The 21,216-nt window shown below is 39.8% G+C and overlaps 1 pseudogene across 1 annotated transcript; it reads left to right on the forward strand.

The window, feature by feature from the left end:
• The first annotated feature begins 11,532 nt into the window (after positions 1 to 11,532).
• LOC147605665 (citrate synthase, mitochondrial pseudogene) lies at positions 11,533 to 13,131 on the forward strand (annotated as a pseudogene). The gene has a single exon (XR_015265173.1). The product of XR_015265173.1 is annotated as a citrate synthase, mitochondrial pseudogene (transcript).
• Positions 13,132 to 21,216: the final 8,085 nt, after the last annotated feature.

Here is a 21,216-nt window from a genome sequence, read left to right on the forward strand (position 1 = left end):
GAAGTTGAATTCTAGGGGATTGAGTTCCGAGAAAAGGACCTTTCTTCCATTCTGGAACTCCATATCCTAAGTTTGACCTTGTTGTCTCTTAGGCGGTGGAAAGTTGGAATCATTTTTCGGAGCTAGAAATCTTTTGAAAGATGATGGTGTTGGCTTCGGTGGGACCTTGACAACAAAGGCCTTGGCGAGATCCTTCGCCATACGTATGGCTTCAGCCATAGAAACTGGCTTGGCATTCTTCACCAAGGTATTGAAGGGTTCGTTCATTCCCCGAATGAACCTAGCCACCCATCAGCTATTCTTCATCCAGCAGTGGCAAGTACTTGAGGAGGAGAGCGAACGCTTGCTGATACACTTCAATAGTTCTGCTCCCCTGGGTTAACTCTAAGAATTCATTCATCTTGGTTTTTAAAAATCGGGGAGGACATAATCTCTTCCTTAGGTAAACTTGAGATCATTCCATGTCTGGGTGTTCCGATCCAGACGGTTTGTCTCGTAGTGGTTTCTCCATGCCACTTTGGCCGTTTCTACTATCTTCAGCCTTACAAGAGCCATTTTACTCTTCTCGTTGTACCCAGTGACATCGAAGTATTCTTCCATTGCTTCGATCCACTTCTCCACAGTCTCACCCAAGTTTTCCCCTTCACCCTTGAAAGGTCTAGGCTGCGATCTATGAAGAGTTTTACGAACATCCGGGTCGAGCTCTTCCTCATCGAGTTGGGGGTTAAAATTCCCACCACCACGACCTCAATCCATGATCCTATCAATACAAAAAATTCTTGTTAAGTCTCTTTTTTCCAAATTAACCAAGACACTCAGGTGAAAAGACCACCTTATTTATAATTCAAATCCAACTTTAGATCCAACTGATTATGGGGTTCTTTATACTTTGGTCAGCCCCCCCACAGAATCCTAGGATAAAGATCCCTTCTAAAAGAAGAACATACAAAACTCATTACTAGAGAATAATTCATTCATATTCTTAACACAATAATGGTCCATCAGACCGAAAATTCCATCTGAACATTCCCCACGGGAATTTCAGTTTCGCAGGTTCTCAATTTGTCATTCCTTAATTAGATCCACTAGGTCAAAGGTCAAACAGCAACAATCTGTCAGCACAATCCACTAATCTCATAGTGATATGCTGAAAGTCATAATCGTCTTCCAGTTACTAACTGTTAAATTTGCAGCAATGTGATGAGTTATGGTGGATCAAATTCCTCAATTTATAGAGTTTACATCCAAGCATCCAATCCCACTGATTTCTCCTTGATTCACTCCACCTCTTTTGTTTGATTCTCTCCACCTCTCCCAGAATATCTCCACACCTCCTAAATCTCCTCATGCTACCCTTTATTCTCTCCCAGTAGATACATCTCACCTTTTCACAGGTTCTCTCAAATTTACAGATTCTCTTTTACAGCCTCTTGCCCCAAGGGCTTGTTCCTGTACACACCCTATTCACTTGTATATTTCAACACCTCCCCTCAAGTGAATACTCCTAGCACACCTGGACCCTATACCAAGTTTCCCTCTTACTTGATAGTCTGTGAGACCAGTGCCTAGCACACCTCCCCTCAAGTGAATACTCCTAGCAAACCTGGACCCTATACCAAGTTTCCTTCTTACTTGATAGTCTGCGGCGACCAGTGCCTCAAGTCCCTAAACTCACAGTCCTTGACACTCTCCCTCTCTATGTGTCCAAGGCTACTACAAGTGCCCATGACCTTGACTAAAGTGCTCACACATACATCTACCACATGGCCTACATCATCGGTGGCTCAGAGGTGGTTTTACTCTCTTGGGGCAGGTTACATTGGGTTGTGGGGTTTCTCTCTCTCTCTCTCTCTCTCTCTCTCTCTCTCTCTCTCTCTCTCTCTCTCTCTCTCAGATTTTCACATGGCTCCTCACTTCTTGGAGCCTCACATCCTCTATTCAGTCTTCTTGTCATGGCAGCTTCTCTTCACGCGTCCATGTCTTCCTTCAATGCTTCATCTAGCTCTTCTTCTCGGTGTTGATCTTCCTCTTGGAAAGAGATGTTCTTCTTCTTTCATGGCTGGGGCCATGAGCTTGACCGTCAATTCTTGCTCCATGTGAGCAACATGTTTTAATGTATTGTTGACAGTTCTTTTGGGCTTTTAATGTTTATCCTGTGTCATTATGCAATGCAAACCTAAATCTATGCGGGAGGTCTTGCCTCTTGCCTTATTCTGGACAAGGGTAGTGTCTGATCCCATTTTTACACAATGATGTAATGTGCCCAATACATAATGCATATAGCATTCATTCTTATGCACATTCCCAAATGCAACTTTGGCTGTGAATAACTTGAATTTGTGTGTGGGTAAAATGCAAGATGATGATTACCACAAATTTATCAGCATAATTTTACCAGAAATTACATTAAACAAAGGGTAACAAATCTGTATGGAATGGTTGGAGTATCAAACCATCTCCGAATTGCAATCTGAAGTTATAGGGATCTGTATCAGATACCTAATGGTTAATTTGAACCCTCAATTATACCAAAAAATAGTGATTAGTACTGGTAAATCATTGATTAGCAAAATAATCCTCTATTTTATGTGCAGAGAAAGCAGAGTATGGGGGGAGTCCAGATCCGAGGCCTTAGAGTTCAAATGAGCTCAAATCCTTTCAAGGCCATCAATAGCAATTAGTCTAGTAGAGTATTAAGCTAAGAAACACAAGATTTGACCAAACATTGAATGCTTAATCTCTGTTCTACCAAAGTCACCTGTAGATTTGATGAAGAGCTTGGATCTCACTGTAGACTTGATTGCAACTCGAGCAACAGAAATCTCAGATTCTCCTCTGAAAAATGGTACCTGCAAATTAACAAAAATCGACAACTGTAGAAGGCGGTTTGGCAAAATTCTTGAATGGGCTAGAGCACAAGGGTGATAGCTATGTGTGGCTAAAGTGGTTTGGGCTGATTTGATATATGACGGGAGATAGAGCCCCTCCACCAACTAAGGGTACAAAGGTTAGTTGAAAAAGAGGTTTAAAAAATCTAATTATCTACTAATCCTAATTAGCCAGGTGATTAGCAGGATAATGGGCTCACAAACTTGATGGATTCTAGGCTAGGCTCTGATACCATGTTAAATTTGCAGTAATGTGATGAGCTATGGTGGATCAAATGCTAGAATCAACATCATTAACAAAGAGATTAGACAATAATTACGATGAGATTAGTGAGCAATTAACTGATAGCTTAATGTAGGCATGGGTAATCAAAAACCAGCATTATGCTAATGCCTCAATTTATAGAGTTTACATCCAAGCATCCAATCCCACTGATTTCTCCTTGATTCACTCCACCTCTTTTGCTTGATTCTCTCCACCTCTCCCAGAATATCTCCACACCTCCTAAGGCTCCTCATGCTACCCTTTATTCTCTCCCAGTAGATACTTCTCACCTTTTCACGGGTTCTCTCACATTTACAGATTCTCTTTTATAGCCTCTTGCCAAGGGCTTGTTCCCGCACACACCCTATTCACTTGTATATTTAACCACTAACATCATCACTGGGATTCTCCCCATTCATCCTCATTGTGGCTTTATTCAACTTATCTTCTTTCAACCAGAATTCAGAAATCATCATCTTTCAATCAGAATCCAAATCAATTCATCAATTCTCAACCAAAATTCTAAAATCATATCAACCACCAGCATTCGAATTCATCATGTGGATAGCATTTTTGCTTATAATTTCAAGGTCTTAGATTTACTCGTATATATTGTCAGTAAAGAGCTGCACTTATACCCATAGTATATACGAGTAATCACGGTCCTTGGAACTATAAGGTGAATACCATCATATCTAGGCCTCAAGCAAGTCAAGGATTCCAGACAATTACGGTACTTCCTTCTAAAGACCCAATTTCCAATTTATGAATCTTTATTCTAAATATTAATTTGCATGAATTTCATCACACAATTACAATCTTTTATTGGTACTTCATAAATTTTTGACATTTCTTGTTTCTTGGTTAATCCACTTTAGCCAATTCGCCCCCTAGCCGGTGCTTCAAGCAAAATTCAAAATAGTCACACCACTTACACACCCAATATGAAATTGCCTTTTTCACAGATTCAACTGTCTTTAAAACAATCTTTTAATGGTGAAACTGTAGTATCACTGATCATAATCGTCCAAAATATCTATCTTGAATTCCAATTTCCAATCATTCCTTCATCGGTGTACCTATGGCATCATTTGGCAACCAGAATGCTCACACCACCTGCTCACTCAGGGGCCTTTTCAATAGTTCCTAGCTCATAGTACCCGAAATTATAATCACATAAGAAAATCCAGATGGACTCTCCGTTGCAAGATCAACCAACGGATCCATATAAAAGAGCCATGGACTCATCCGTTAAAGACCAGCAAGGCAAATCAACGAGATCCATGCCCGTGTTCAGAAAACAACTCCAACTCATTGTTCCATTTTCGTCCTCGATGCACGCATGGGTATCTTCAGGGCGACCTAGAGCCCGAGCACCGTATGGTTAGCACCCTCTAGGCTCCTTCGCAGGTCACCTAGCGCTTCACTCATAGGCCGCTTCCTTAGTCCCTCATCCACCGCTGGAAGCTCACCATTTTAATCGAACCGAGGCTGGTCAAGACCTCGGCCGACCTTGCCACGCGAGACGTCCTCCATTGACTCTCCGTCAGCTATTGTTGCAACTTTCAATTAGGTCGTCACATGACCATAACCGACAAGATAGTCAAAATGCTTCCCAGCATTCTTGACATAAAATAGTCTTTTAAAAACAGTTTTCATAAATACAGTTTCTAACGAACTCTCATCTTTCCACATCGTTCCATGTCATTTCTCGTTATTCCACATTCTTCTATATCACTTAACATTGCTTATTCCACATCCATTCATATCTATTCCCATCGTCCTTCATCCATTCTCATCCATTCACTTCATATTACATCTCATCACATCTATCCACATCACATCACATTCATCCACACCACATTTCATCACATCCATTTACATCTATTCAGAACACATCTCATCACATCCATTTACATCCCATCACATCTATTCACACTTATCCAGATCCATATCACATCTCATCACATCCATCTACATCCATTCAGATCTCATCACATCACATTCACATCTATTTACATCCATCCACATCTCATCACATCACATTCATATCTATTTACATCCATCCACATCTCATCACATTCATTCACATCTCATCACATCACATTCGCATCTCTTTACATCCATCCACATCTCATCACATCACATTCACATATATTTACATCCATCCACATCTCATCACATCCATTTACATCACATCTCATCCATTCACATCTCGTCACATCCATTCACATCTCATCACATCCATTCACATATCATCACATCACATTCACATCTATTTACATCCACCCACATCTCATCACATCCATTCACATCTCATCACATCCATTCACATATCATCACATCACATTCACATCTATTTACATCCATCCACATCTCATCACATCCATTCACATCACATCTCATGCATTCACATCTCGTCACATCTCATCACATCCATTCACATCTATTTACATTCATCGACATATCATCACATCACATTCACATCCATCACAGTTTCTCTACTTTCGATACTGGTAGAACTTTTCTAAGTTTCTACCAATTGCTTGGCTTAGCTAAAGGCAACTTGTTTCTCGATCCCATTAAATCGAAGTATCAGAGTGTTGTTGAAGGTTTAAAAAGGAGAAATGAACCTTATCAGAATTTTATAGTAAAAACTCAGAAAGAGCATTTACGTATTGTGTTTTCATTCCTTAAGCTTCATTAATGAGGAGTAATTCTAAACTTTCATTTACTCATTGGATCCTTGATTCTCCCAAGGATTCCATATTCCCTTTTCTGATTAAGAATTATCCAAGTTTTCTCGATGGATATTTTCACATTCTTTCTCAAATTTCTCAAAATAAGATATATTAAATATTCTTTTTTTGAATAAAAGATTCATGGGATTTACAAAAATCAATTCTTCCCATATTTCTCAATAAAAATGATAATACTCAGAATTTCACTTTTGATAAATACTCATTTTTTTGAACTATGCCAAAAATTCCTCTTTTAACTTTAATTATTTGGATCTCGAATGTCATGGGAATTCCTCTTTTGTATACATCATATCCTAATTTTAACCATAATTATAAACATAATTATGATTATTCTCCTTAATTAAGCTAAATTAAACATTCTTCCTTTCCCAATTTATTAGGATAATCCTTTTCTCATTTAGAATGAGTTAAAGTAATTCTTTTCTACTCATAAACAATCTAAAAGGAATTGACCATTATTTTTACTAACTCAAAATCATGAAAATACCAATTCTCATCCTCTAGCTCATCAAGCTTAGAGATTAGATTTAAAACAAGAGATTATCATTGAGAAGCATTCTTTTGCTAAAGATTTAGCCATAAAGATGACTACTCTTTTAGAGAGAGAGAGAGAGAGAGAGAGAGAGAGAGAGAGAGAGAGAGAGAGAGATTTACTTAAGAAAAGCATTATAAATAAGCATAAAGATTAACTTAATTCTAATTAGACATTAAGAATCTTAGGGAAAGCTTTATTTGAATAAAAACCATCATTTTGAAAGCTTCTCAAGCTTGAGAGGGATTGAGAAGAAGAAAGTCATTGAGATAATTGAAAAAAAAAACATAAAATTTAATTTTATCTCCAAGTTTGGCTTGATTCCTAATTAGCAGTGAAGCCCCCAACCAATCTATTGGCCCACCAGGAAGAGAAGAGTAATTTCAAGAGTTGTTGTAGAGAGAGGGAAGCTCCAAGCTCCCAAGAGAGAGGAAAATTTAAGGGATAATAGAAATATGATTATTTTAAGATAATACTGGCATGGTATAGCTCAAAGATAAGAATACAAAGGAATGAGGGTCTATTTATAGGTGAGGGAGGCCACTAACCAAGTCCAACTGGGTTCTAAAATTTTGCAGCTTCAGTTTGACTCAATTTGGACAAGATTTGGATCAATTTGGCTCCCTTTTTGATCTAGTTTGCTCCAGGAGAGAGGAGAGAAAAAAATATCACATTTTTTTGAATTAAAAAACCCAAGCACACATGTGAAAAAGGCATCTACCTCAAGAGTCTCCCTCTCCTTACCAAGGTGTCAAAAATGCATCATTTCTCCAAAATATCTCATTTTTTTAGTAATATACCTTAGTTTTTAACTAATAAACCTTGTACTCAGCCAACTCTTCATCTTAAGTGAGCATTTACTCATTTTTGGGTATTTTCTTTTATTCTTTGGATTTATCTCATCCCAACACTTCTTATTGGCCCATTGGAACCTTAATTGGACCATAATCCAAAAATTTCTGAAAATGTAGACCCTTAGGCTAAGGTCCCTTATACCATTTTTAATTAATTCCTAATGCATATTAGAAAGTTCATTTTGAACTTCTGATTCAGGGGAATCCATTTTAGACATTAGGAGAATTTTTGTATCCAAAGATATCTCAATTTTGAATTACCTCTCTCTAGACATTTTCTCTCTCTAGGCCAAAAAGGGTAAAACAAAATCTTTCTTCTATTTCAGAGAGGGGATGATTACAAGAATAGAAGGGGAGGTTCTTACAACTTTACATCTCAAAAGCTGGAGGGAGAAATCTTACAATCCACTTCACATCCAGAATGGGTAAAGGATAAAGTGGACCACCCTATCCTTGTTTCTTTAACATGAAGTGTTAACATTTCATCACAAACTGCTTGGCATCTCTTCCCATGTCTTTCCAAAAGAAACTCTTACTCACTTTTTCATAGCTCTTAAGCACAGGAAAATGACCCACTCGCAAAGGGAGATGAATGCATCTCATGAAGTACCTTAGGTATGTAGGATGAAGTAGAAACAAGATACACTCTATCCTTGTACCATAAGAGGTTATTGTGAAGCTTCTAATAAGGGATATAGTCATGATCACCTTGCTATAATTTCCTATAAATATAGGTAGCACCCTCATTTAAAATATATTCCTCTTAAATTCCTTTAACCCAATCATTATAAACCTCCATGATTAATGTCATTATGCAAGTCTACATCCTTGACAATGCATCTACTATCACATTGTCCTTGCCTAGTGTAATCTAAAAATCATAACTGTGAAGAGTGGTGAGCCACCTCTTTTGATTGGGAGAGAGATTTGGTTGGGATAGGAAAATTTTCAGCACTCTATAGTCACTCCTCGCCTTGAAATGGGCACACCATAAAGGTAGTGATCCCACTTCTTGATGGCATGAAGGATAGCAAGGATCTCTTGCTCATAAACATGAAATCCCATCTCCTTGTTAGTAAGCTTTCTACTCTCAAATGCAATGACTCCATGATCTTGGTATAAAGTAGCCCCAAGTCCCCTCCACTTGCATCTGCTCTCACATAGAAAGGCTTTGAAAAATTGGGGCTAATGTAAGGTGTATTCCATACATCTAATCTCAAGAAGTATGTGGGTTCTATACCTCAAGAAGTGTAAGAGCTCCATCTATGGATTACGAGGGAGAAATCATTTATGAGTAAGAGAGGATTGTGGGAAGAAGGACAAGAGAGTTGAGGAATAGAAGCATAAAGGAATTCCTTATCAAACAGAAGAATATACCCTTGGATGAAGCTACATGGCAACCACTTTCCTATGTGCAACAATAAGGTCTACCTATGGGGGATGTTTCTTGACCATGTGGCATGATTTCCATGGACTTTTTGCCTCTTATATGGGGAGATATACATTCTTTGATTTTCTGGATAGATTCTGCTGAGATGTTTTTAGGGGTCTTTTTTTCTATCTTAATGGAGTCCAATGGCTATTATGATAAAGATTTATGATGTGGGTATGTTTTGACATTGTGTATAACTGATTTACAGCAGCCCATCTCAAGGTGTTTTTCATGAAGGAATTGCAAGGGCTTTCAACAATGACATGGATGTCATTATAGTTTCCTACATATAAATTGATGGTTATTCTTCATTGGGTAGTCAAAGCTTATGGGATGAGATTTTCTAGACTTGAAATCAAGGCTCGCTCAATCATTTCTTCAGAGGCTTTATTCATGGGACTATATGGAAGACCAAGGAGATTTCTTTTCTCATACTTGGAGGATCTAGTTCTACACCGACTATGCTATTGGCATGGCTACTTTTGGAGATCTTTCCTTTTATTTTTATGGTCTTATGAACATGATGGAACTTCACTTCTCATTGATGTATAATTGTACGTATGATAGATTTTGAGAATAAGATGTTTGGGAAGGGATGGTTTGTAATGAAGTAGTAACTTCATTAGTGAGATTTAGGGATTATGGTCATGGGCTCAAGTATAAAAGAGGGCTCATGGGCCGCTATGGCTATCTTTTGGATTTTGAACAATCTTGGAGCCTTGCTTCCATAGATTGGGCTTTGCAAACTTTCATGGTGATTTCCCATATCTTAGCTTTCAAGTTTTGCATTAGTGATTCTTTTCATATAATGTGGCTATGAAACAATGGTGTGTTCTCATTTATCTTGTTAAAAGATTTAAATTTTAGCTTGAATGAAGAGAGTTTAAATCAATCAAAATGCTAAAATGTTACACTAATCATATTCATTGATATGACAAGAGGGAATAGGCATCATTAAAGGTGATATATTGAATGATGCTTTTATTTATATCTTTGTTTTTTGGTTTTACAAGAGAATGTTAACCTACATTTTAGGCTTGCCTTACTAAGCCGAAAATTTCACCTAGCATGAGAGACTAAATATGCAAATTTCCTTAGAAGGCTCTTTTGGTTGACCTCCTCCCAGGCTCCCTAATGTTTCTTCACATCTTTTTCATTCACCATCTCTACAGACAATATTTGAGCAATACAACTATATAAATGCGAGAACCCTCCCCTTAAGTACAACACATGGAAGCCCAATTTTGGAAACTCTTGTAATCCTTGCCTCAATACACTCAATACAAGATGCATACCCACATTTCTTACACATTAAAGCCCAATTTTGGAAACTCTTGTAATACTTGCCCATTAACCCTAGTATGAGAGAAGAGAGGAACGTACTATTGTGAGCCTCACTTATGAAAAGGAAACTTTCTTTTCTTACACAATTGAAGCATGTGCAATCTCAATGGGATGCAAGTGAAAGAGAGTTTTCCCTTTGTCAAAATAAAATATTTTGAATACCAAAATAGTCTAAAATTTTCTCTTTAAGGGCTTTCTTTTGTTGGAGAGAGAGAGAAGGTGGTTATTAGTGTGCGCGTGGGGGGGGGGGAGAAGGAGTAGGGAATGGTCCCCGGGAGGACCATTCCAGCCGATCAAGCAACCGGCGAAGTCGACAACGTAGCCGGGAGCCTGTGTGGTCCAACTGGGGACTATTCCTGGCCGTCATAGTCCTCAGGAGGGCAGAAGATGCAAGGAGGCTAATCATCCATCATGCAAGGAGTACACATCAACTTCTAGAATGAAGGAGATCCTTACACAAACTTTTGGAATGTTAGATTCCAATGCGGGCGTCACTGCGAATCACTGTTTGCCACATCAGCACATTGTAGTAGGTTTGCAGGTCAATGATGACTTGCTGCCTCAAAGTTTGACCGACCGAGGACCATCTAGGGAAAGGCCATGGGGAGGCCTTTCCCTAGAGGAAATGGGGAGTTGGCGCTAGCTAGTGACCCATTTTCCTAAGGAAAGGCCAACCCATGGCCTTTCCCGACCATCATGGTCTTGGGTAGTGGAACAATTTTTTTTAATTCTCCTTGTTGGTGTCGCAGAAATTTATTAGCGCTCTATTTTTTAAACAGTCCATGTGCTGATGTGGCAAGGTTTTATTAGCCTTCTATTTTTAACTGCTTATGTGCCATCAACTCATTTGTTTTTATTTTAGTAAAACTAGTATTGCACCCACCAAGGTTCCAGAAAAGAACTATTCCCTCTCTACAACCATCTCTCTCTCTCTCTCTCTCTCTCTCTCTCACACACACACACACACACACATGCACATGACCCTCTCCCTCTCTCTGTCACGTACACACACTCTCAAATGTTGAAACTCTCTCTCTCTCTCTCTCTCTCTCTCTCTCTCTCTCTCACATGCACACACATATACACACCTACTCTCTCTCTCTCACTCTCTCTCTCTCTCTCTCTCTCTCACTCTCTCTCTCTCTCTCTCTCTCACACACACACACACATGCATATGACCCTCTCCCTCTCTCTGTCACGTACACACTCTCAAATGTTCTCTCTCTCTCTCTCTCTCTCTCTCTCTCTCTCTCTCTCTCTCTCTCACATGCACTACTGATGTGTCAATATCATATGGTGCATTCTTTAAAAACAAAGCTTGTTGATTTGATGGCTTGGATTTATTTTCCCAAGCCTTGGCGCAAGACCATGATGAAAGAGAAAAAGAAGAGAGTTCTATAAGGGCTAAAATTGAGCAATTAGGAGGCCAATTCTAAAAATATTTGTCCTCTCGCAAGACCATGATGAAAGAGAAAAAGAAGAGAGTTCTATAAGGGCAGCAATTAGGAGGCCAATTCTAAAAATATGTCCTCGTTTTGCACTGTGCAGTAATTGAACATGGAGGCGGCCAACAACCTTCCTGCAAGCAAGGAGGGGCAAGAAGAGGAGTCGTCGGTTACACTGCAAGAAAAGCTAAGCTCCCTTATCCCTTCATTCAAAGACCGTCTCGCTGGGATAAAGAGGGATCATGGCAATACTAAACTGGATCCCCACACAGTGCAAGACATAATAGCAGGATCAAGGGGCATCAAAAGCATACTCTGGGACATATCCAAGCTTGATCCAGACTATGGCATCCTCTACAGAGGCTTTTCAATATCACAGTGCTTCACTTCTCTCCCCACTGCATTTCCAGGGGGGCAGCCTTTGCCTGAGGGTGTTTTGTGGCTTCTTCTCACTGCCCAAATGCCCTCTACTGGAGAAACTGTTACCTTGTCACTTGATCTCAAAGCCCGTGCTAGGAAGATACCCGATTTTGCCTTTGCCTCCATCAATGCACTCCCCGCATCAGCCCACCCCATGACCCAACTGGTCTCTGCCATCATGGCCCTCCAATCACAGAGCCAATTCGCCGAATCATATGCCACCGGCATGCCAGTCAGCCAGCTATGGCACCCGGCATTGGAGGATTGCCTTAACCTCATCGCCCAACTGCCCCTTCTTGCAGCTTTCATCTACAGAAGGGTGTACAAAGATGGGCATGTCATCCCCCCTGACCCTGCCCTCGATTTTGCTGCCAATTTTTGCCACATGCTAGGGTTTGATGATCCCAACATGTATGAGATGATGAGGATGTATCTGGTGATTCACAGTGACCATGAAGGCGGTGCAGTGAGTGCACATGCTGTTCGGCTGGTGGGCAGTGCACTAGCTGACCCATACCTCGCGTTTGCGGCCGGGATGAATGGCTGTGCAGGCCCACTCCATGGCCTTGCCATTCAGGAGTCTTTCAGATGGCTCAGCAAGGTCTTTGCAGAAATTGGTGGCCCAAATGCAAGCACAGAGGACCTGGAGGTTTATGTACGGCGAACACTTGAGGCTGGCCACATCATACCTGGGTTTGGACATGCCCTGCTGAAGAAAACCGACCCCAGGTACACTTGTTTATACCAATTTTGTGAGAGCAATTTTCCTGACGATCCACAGTTTCAGTTGCTTGCCAAGCTTGGAGAGATTGTGCCCCATGTGATGAAACAGCAGGGCAAGGTAAGGAATCCTTGGCCCAATGTGGATGCTATCATTGGAGTTGTCTTTAACCACTTTGGCCTGCATGAGGAGCGATTTTTCCCAGTCATACTAGGGGTGGCTAGGTCTATCGGTGCCCTCTCACAACTCGTGTGGGATAGAGCTCTTTGCCTTCCCATTGAGAGGCCCAGTAGTGTGACCCTGGACTGGATTGAGGACTTTTGCAAGAAGAAATCTGAAAACAAGGGCTAATGCATCTTGTAAGGTTTTCAATAAGATGCATCCCCTTGTCTCTGTATATGTTTTATTTGCTTTCAGAACATTTAGGGGATGAGAGCTATCTTGTTATCTAATATATAGTTGCATTAATAATATAGCTAGATTTTATGGATTTGCAAGTTGACAGGTGGAGCGGCGATTGTTGGTTTTTGGTCTACCATTTGTTTTTTCATGGGCAGCCCACTTTGTTGTGTTCATCCTAGTGAAACAAGACCAATTTCTGCTCACATGTCGAAGATTCACAGATTGTTGTGGATATTTAGTGGAGAAGAATCTCACATTATTCTTCCTTGCAGGTAGCCTTAGCTAAATAGCCTTGAAGTATCACATCCCCATTTAGGAGTAAACATTTTACTTCATATGAAGCTCGTATCTACTTAGGTGCAGAGGTGCCACCTCTTGAAAATACAGTGTGTAATAAAACAGGATAGCGGAAGCAAGATCTTTAAATACAAAGCATTGAATTGCAGAAAGAACTGGAGAGTGAGCAATATTAGTGTGTGCAAACTTTGATTACAAACTGATGGTTGTTTGCCCACCCATGCACTCCGAATACGGAGCTTTTATGGTGATCTAAATAGACTCTGGTCGGAGGATGTCTTGCATATGAGAGTGCTTGAACAATATGAACTCGATGATTAACAAAGGTTGCCAATCTAGTCTATATAAAGTGCAGAGGGTCGGTATAGTTAGCTATGTTGACCAACCCACAACGTGGTCTAAAATGACCAACCCACGACTTGGTCCAAAATGACCAATCGATTATATCATTTCCAAGAGCCTTCGTGAAAATATATATGCAATTCTTTGTCGTCTGGCAATAGATAAGCTCCACCTCTCCATTCATGATCAAGTCGTACAAAATGATGATGTATCTAAATGTGCTTCGTGCGAGCATGAAGCACCAAGGTTCTTGGCAATTGACATGCAACTCTGATTGTTGCATAGCAACATTGTTGCTCCCTTCTGAGCAACATCCATGTCTTCTAAATTTTTTCTCAACTAGGTAACTCCATGTAAAACAAAGCATGTTGTCTTGTACTCCATCTTTGTTATAGAATAAAGTATTACTATAGGTTGCTTCTTGCAAATTCAGGATGTAATTCCAGACCCGATAAGAAAACATTAACCAAAAACAGATTTTCTAATATCACAATCTCTTGTCCAATTTGAGTAGTCATAAAATCCAGTCAAGATATTGTTTAATATGCAAGTGATACCATATAATGGTACCTTTAATGTACGTTTAACACCGGCATCTCTATCTTCCAGTGGTTCTCTTGAGGCTAATTTGAAAACTTGCTAAGAACACCAACTGCAAAGATGATGTCAAGCCATGTATTTCCATAAAAAGGACAAACTCCCACTATACAACTTCATGTAAAACAAAGCATGTTGCCTTGTACCCAGTCTTTGTTATAGAAGAAAGTGTTACTGTAGATTGCTTCTTGCTTATCCAGGATGTAATTTTAGACCCAATAAGAAAACACTAATCAAATTTTCTAATACTACGATCTCTTGCCCAATCTAAGTCTCAAAATCCAGTCAGGGTATTGTTTAATGTGTAAGTGATGCTGTGTAAGTGATGCGTACCTTTGATGTACTTTTAACATTGGCATCACTACCTTCCAATGGTTCTCTTGAGGCTAATTTGAGAACTTGCTAAAAGGACACCAACTGTAAAGTTGATATCAAGTCACGTAGTGCCATAGAAAGATCAAACTCCCACCAACTTCTTGTACTCATTTATCTTCACAAGTGGAGAAGCATCTTGCATAGATAGCTTCGCATCAGCCTCCATGGGTGTAACCACCAACATACACTCAGGCATGCCAAATGCCTTTATAATTTCTCTTGTATACTTTAACTGAGAAATGAAGATTCCATTGACTCTCTTGCCATACCTCAATCCCCAAACAAAAATGCATAAGTCCAAGGTCTGTCATTTCAAACTCCAAACTCGGCATCTCATGTGTTTGTAGGATCTTCACTTTATGGTTTTCTATATGAGATCATCCATATATAGGACAATGATCATGTACATGTCTTGCTTAGTGAAAATTTATAAATTTTCTTTGGACGGGCTTTTAGAAAGACAAATACTTACAAAGAAAGCATCTATCCATTGGAGCCATGTCCGAGGGGTTTGATTTAGCCCATACAATGCCTTCCGGAGTCTGCACGCTTTGTTCTCTAAACTAGGTATCTCAAACCCGAGTGGCTGCACCACATAAACCTCCTCCTTAAGAAGGCCATTCAGAAATGCTGACCTCACATCCATTTGCAATACCAGCACTTACCATGAGCAGCTAAGGCTAGTACAAATAGTGGTCAACCTAGTTGTGGGAAAGATGAATGTCTCCTGAAAGTAGAACCATTTAGAAATGTTGACTTCACATCACATTCATTTTCAATACCTATCACTTGCCGCCCATGAGCAACTAAGGCTAGTACAAATAGTGGTCAATCTAGTTGTGTGAATGAATGTCTCCTGAAAGTTGAACCCTTAAAACTATGCAAAACCTTCAACCCTTGAGCCACGTGCCTGACCGTGTACTTACCCAATGTGCCATCAACTTGTGCTTGCCCTTCCAAAACCACTCGGTGTCTAAGTGTGGTTTCTAATAAATGAGTCATACTCTAACTACATGGTCCCCACTCCAAATCGAATCTGCTATAATGCTTCCTCAGCTGGCTTCTGTATTTTCATTATCTTAGCCATCTAAGGACATATTGCCAGTGTGAGTGTAGGTCATCTTCTTCTCCTCTATTCTCTTGCATCTACGAACAACTATTGGCTCTTCTATATTTACTAGCAAAACTTTTCGATCCAAGAGCACTTCACCCATTTAGGATATAGTCCCTTCTATGGTGTTGTAGGCTTCCCTTCTTCATCATCTAATGAATCCATCTCTTGTGGAGTTGGTACTATCATTGGTGGTTGTATCTATTGGGCTACTTCTTCATTGAATGATAGTGTGGACGGAGCCTTCTCCTCCACCTAATAAGGTTATTCCTCAATCACTACATCATAGCTGACAATTATCTTCTTTTCCTCCAGGTCATGTAGTCCGTAACCCTTTGACTCATGCTTTACCTCAAGAAAATGCATTGCCTGCTCTTGGAATTCTCCTTGGTTCGGGATGAGTATGGAACAAGCACAAAACAATCAAATCCAAATGTCATGAAATATGCAACTGAAGGTTTCTTATTAGAATAAGCTTGTTAAGGTGTCATGCCTTCATTGCCTTTGTGTAACTCCTGTTAAGGATATGCACTAAAGTGTTAACTACCTCGACCCAAAAAGAATTCGATATTCCTTTCCCTTGAAGCATACTCCGCGCCATCTCCACAATTGTGTGATTCTTGGCCTCTGCAATATCATTCTATTTTGGAGAGTATAAGCAACTATCAAATCTCTCTTCATCTCTTGCTCCTTGCAATAGGCATTGAATTCACATGATGTGAATTCTCCTCCTTGATTTGTTTAAAACTTCTTTAGCTTCTTTCCTTTCTCATTCTCTACCAAGCTATATCCCATTTCGAATTTCCCAAAAACTTCAACCTTATCCCAAAGAAAATATTCCCATGTCTTCCTCTATTGAAGGCATCGATCAATAGTAAAAGTAGACAGGACCACCCAATGCAGTGGTTTGTGTTTTATGATAAAGATATGCAGCACGAAGCCGTTGCATGATTCTTGATTTATGCATTCCGATGCTCCTTGCCCATCATACAAGCTTCACATACATTTGACATCTCAGAAAATGCTAGTAGATGTGTAACAATCCTAACCCTTTACATCTCTTTTAAGACTATAAAACTCAAGTTCCCAAATCTTTTATGCCATAGTTTGCTTGTCCTTGAAAATGAAATTAAGATATGGGAAATCACCACCATGAAAGCTTGCATGTAATTAAGATGATAATCGGTTTAGCCTCTCACCAAGAAGATGGAAAAAACCTTTCATAATCCCAAATTGTGTAAGCCTCGATATCAAATTGTCATCCAAAAGTACAAAGTACATAGGGCATGTGTCTTTTATAGTCTGAAGGCCACGTGTGCCCTAATCTAACAATTATAGAGATGCCCTAATCCCATGTGTCTAAACGCATGCCTCATGTGCATGTGCACCCTAAGTTGTTGCTTTTACAGTCCCAACACCGAGTTGGGTTGTAAAAGCCGATAGCTCATACAGGTTGTTGCTCCAGATTCCTCTTCCTGCAACGTTGTTGTTGACATCTGTGATGATTGCACCACCTTATCAAAGAGAACCCTCAAGTCACAGTCAGGTATGGTTGTAACTGACATCAAATTCCTTTGAAAGTCTAGCACATAAATGACGTTGGAAACTTCTTAGTATCACCACTTCTAGAAAAAAAAATGATACTTATTCCCATTGGTTGGGCATTTGCCATCATTCCCAATGAAGGGATTGGGAGAGGGAGAGAGTGGCTATGGTGGCATGAATAGGAAGGTAGCCATGATTAGTGAGCAATAGACAAGGAGAAAGAGAGTTAGAGAGAGAAGATAATGCTCAAGAGAGAGAGTATAGAACATGACTCAATGATGTAATGGTTAATTGATTATTTAAATGAAAATACAAATGCCTTTATAGAGAGACAATAATCAAGAGAGAGAGTATAGAACATGACTCAATGATGTGATGGTTGATTGATTATTTCAATGAAAATACAAATACATTTATAGGTTTACAAAGGTTACCTCCTAACATCACTGCTTATATCACTCTCACACAAATATCTAGATATTATTGTGACCCCTCTAAGAGGTGGTTCACACACACACACATACACAAACACATAAGTGACCCCTCCAAGAGGTGGTTCACATGCACATGTAAGACCTTGATTCCCCCTCTCAAGGGATTACCTCACATTGTGTCAAGGATAAATCTAGGCACATGATTTCTCATGCCAATTTTTGTTTCTTGGTCGAGGATAAATCACATGGCTCTAGTATCACATGCTAGTTATGGGATCCGATGGGTAGAGTACACACAGGATCTAGTCACAAACACAAAACACAACACATAACTAAATAGAACACATACACACACACACACACACACATTGGGACTTTTGAAAGCCCATTCATCATTACTATATTTGCTTCCTCTATGGGAAGTTCTTTGTCCTTGTTGATGATGTTGGCATCTTCCTTTTTGTGGTAGCAATACTTTTCATTGTGGTTATCTTTACCATAATGTTTGCATGGCTTTTGCGCGAGTAATGGTCCTTCTCTTCATGATTGTTCTTGCCACACAAGGAACACTTTGGACCTTTGAAGATGTGCTTCTTTGTGTAGAAGGAGTTGTCCCCTCTTGTTGTTTTGGCAGTACCCTTGTTTTCTTTTCTTTGAAGGAGTTTATGCCTCCTTCCAAGGTAAGTTTCATGAGGTTTTTAAGTGTGGTTATGAGGGTACCATAGGGTTCTTTTGGCATGAACTTGATAAGCACAGTTACGGCCACATCTTCCTCCACATTTGCTTTGAGTGCTACAAGTTGCTCCACGAGGGACTTCATCTTATTCACTTGAGTGTCGAAGCTCTCATGTGACTACATCATGAGTCCATAGAACTCAATCTACATGGAAACTTGAGCTCCTAAGAGCTTGTACAACATCTCATAAGCTTCCTTGAAAGTCATGAGATCCGCTATATGATGTATAAAGTTGCAGATAATCCTAAGGCTATTAGACTAAAAGTGTTCTGATCACTAAGCTTCCAGGCTTTTAATGTTGCATTTTTTCTCCCCCCTCACCCAGAGGCCTTCACGCATCAAGCTGAATTTTGACTTGGCCTGGCAAGTGTGAAAGTTGTCCCCAACCATCAAACTTTTCAACGAATAATGTGAATCCATAATGATGGAGACGTGGGATCTTAGCTCTTATAGATGAGCCAGTGTCTACTCTCACAAATAAAGCCCGAAAATAGGGTTTCTAAAAATTAGAGTTTTGGAAATTGGGTTTCTAATCAAAATGATATAGCATGATGTAGCAACCCTCTAATGTTGTAAATGCACCCTCAATTTCGAAGAATGATGTAAAATTTAGCATTAATCCCCTAATTAAGCTAGATCTACAGAAAAATTGAAAAGCCCCAAATTTGTTATGTAACTCTCTTCAAGAGTGATGTTTGTAGAAGCCCTTGGACCTCTTTTTGCTACTTTAGTTGCTTTTTCAAAAGGAGATGTTGAAGTCAATTTGGCTCTCCCTTTTTTTCAAGTACTATGTTGAAAATATTTGGCTGACTCTCTTTAAGAGCTTAGGCTAAGCTTCTACTAAGCTTGTGCTTACAATGGCACATCATTGGAGCTGGTGAGGACAGTCGACAGGTTTGAAAACGACAACAAAAACTTTGAGGATGACATGTGGCTGATTTTAATAAGGTTATTGAAACCCTTGAAATCAAAGTTGGGCAGATGATGTGGTTGAGCATGTGGAGGTGAAGGTAGATGGCACACATGGCCGAAAAAAGAAAAAATAGTCAAGCAAGGATTCGTCGCCCACCGCAAGTTCAAGCAGGAAGCTAAGTGTAGAGATCAGAACTCTAATACAATTGAAGGGTTATGAGAAGGGAGCGAGTGGCTATGGTGTCTTGAATAGGAAGGCAGCCATGGCTAGTGAGCAATAGACAGGGGGGGAGAGAGAGTTAGAGAGAGAAGACAATGCGAGAGAGAGAGAGAGAGAGAGAGAGAGAGAGAGAGAGTGTGTAGAACATGACTACAATGATATGATGGTTGATTGATTATTTCAATGGAAGTGCACGTACCTTTATAGGTTTATAAAGGTTGCCTCTTGACATCACTACTTATGTCACTCACACAAATATCTAGATATTATTGTGACCCCTCTCAGAGGTGGTTCACACACACGCACACATACATAAACACATAAGTGAGCCCTCTAAGAGGTGGTTCACATGCACAGGTAAGACCTTGATTCCCAACACTTAACTGGTACCACAATGGACTGCCCTACAAGCTTGAGAGAGCTATACTAGACCTTTTGACTGGTCATATGTCAGGATGCTCCATTGTCAATGATCCATGAATCATCGGATGTGGAGAAATGTTATGTCTTTACACAGATTTTATCGATCCACAAACAGTTCCAATTCTACTTTAGCATTGTTCTCCATACTCTTCTTCAAAGACTTCAAAGTGTCATTCTTCTCATCTACTTCCTTCAGTCTACATGATTTCATCACATGACCAAGCCTGTCTCGCAAATAGAAACACTTTACCTTGGATTTCTTCTTCTTCTAAGAAAGCATTGAGGTTAGTGGAGTTCTTCCCCTTGCCTTCCTTTGCATTTGCAAAGAATGCAATGTCTTGCTATCTTTGAATTTAAAACACATCTCCTCGTCCACCAACATTGCGCCAAACTCTTCAAAAGTAAGAGGTGGCTCACACACCTACTTGTTCAGTGAGGTCACCAAAGTGCGTGCCAGTTCCTTACTAGTCTTAGTGATCCCCCACCACTAGCATCTGGCCTTCTTTGTCCATGTTATGAATTTCTCTATTGCTTCTCCTTCAAAATGCCTTTTTGTTGCAAGCTAATTCTCAAGGTTTTGTATCCTTGTCTGATTTCTCATCTGATAATACTGGTTCTTAAGAACTTGCCATGCTTCATAAGATGTGGTAGTATGTTGAATCAAGGTCATCACTAAATCATGACATTGGTGAGGATAGCACCAAAGTATCTGCATTCCTTCGTCTCCATGCCAAAAGCAAAAACAGGATCTGACAATATGGTATGTATTAGATCAGCTTAATTTGGAGCAAGATCCGACTTTGCATCCACCCCTATGTTGACAGTTTCTCACAACACATATGAACCTAATCTTAAACTTCCAAAGAGTGTAATTTGTCCCATCTAACTTTTCATCACGGAATGGTGGAGAACAGACATGAGCGACTGCATTACTTGCAGATTGGTCCATCTCTCCAATTTGCCTTCAAATAAAAAAACTACCAAAATAAGTTAAGCTCTAATAAAATATTTTTAAAAAAACACAATAGCTAAAGCAAGATCTTTACAATATACAGCATTGAGTTGCATAAAGAAGTAGAGAGTAAACAATATTACTGCTTGCAAACTTCGATTAAAAAGTGAAGGTTTTCTACCCCACCCCTATGCTCTAGATACGAAG

Source organism: Cibotium barometz, chromosome 59, assembly GCF_041138505.1.
Source record: "Cibotium barometz isolate CiBa-2024 chromosome 59, ASM4113850v1, whole genome shotgun sequence".
In the NCBI taxonomy this organism is placed as follows: Eukaryota; Viridiplantae; Streptophyta; class Polypodiopsida; order Cyatheales; family Cibotiaceae; genus Cibotium; species Cibotium barometz.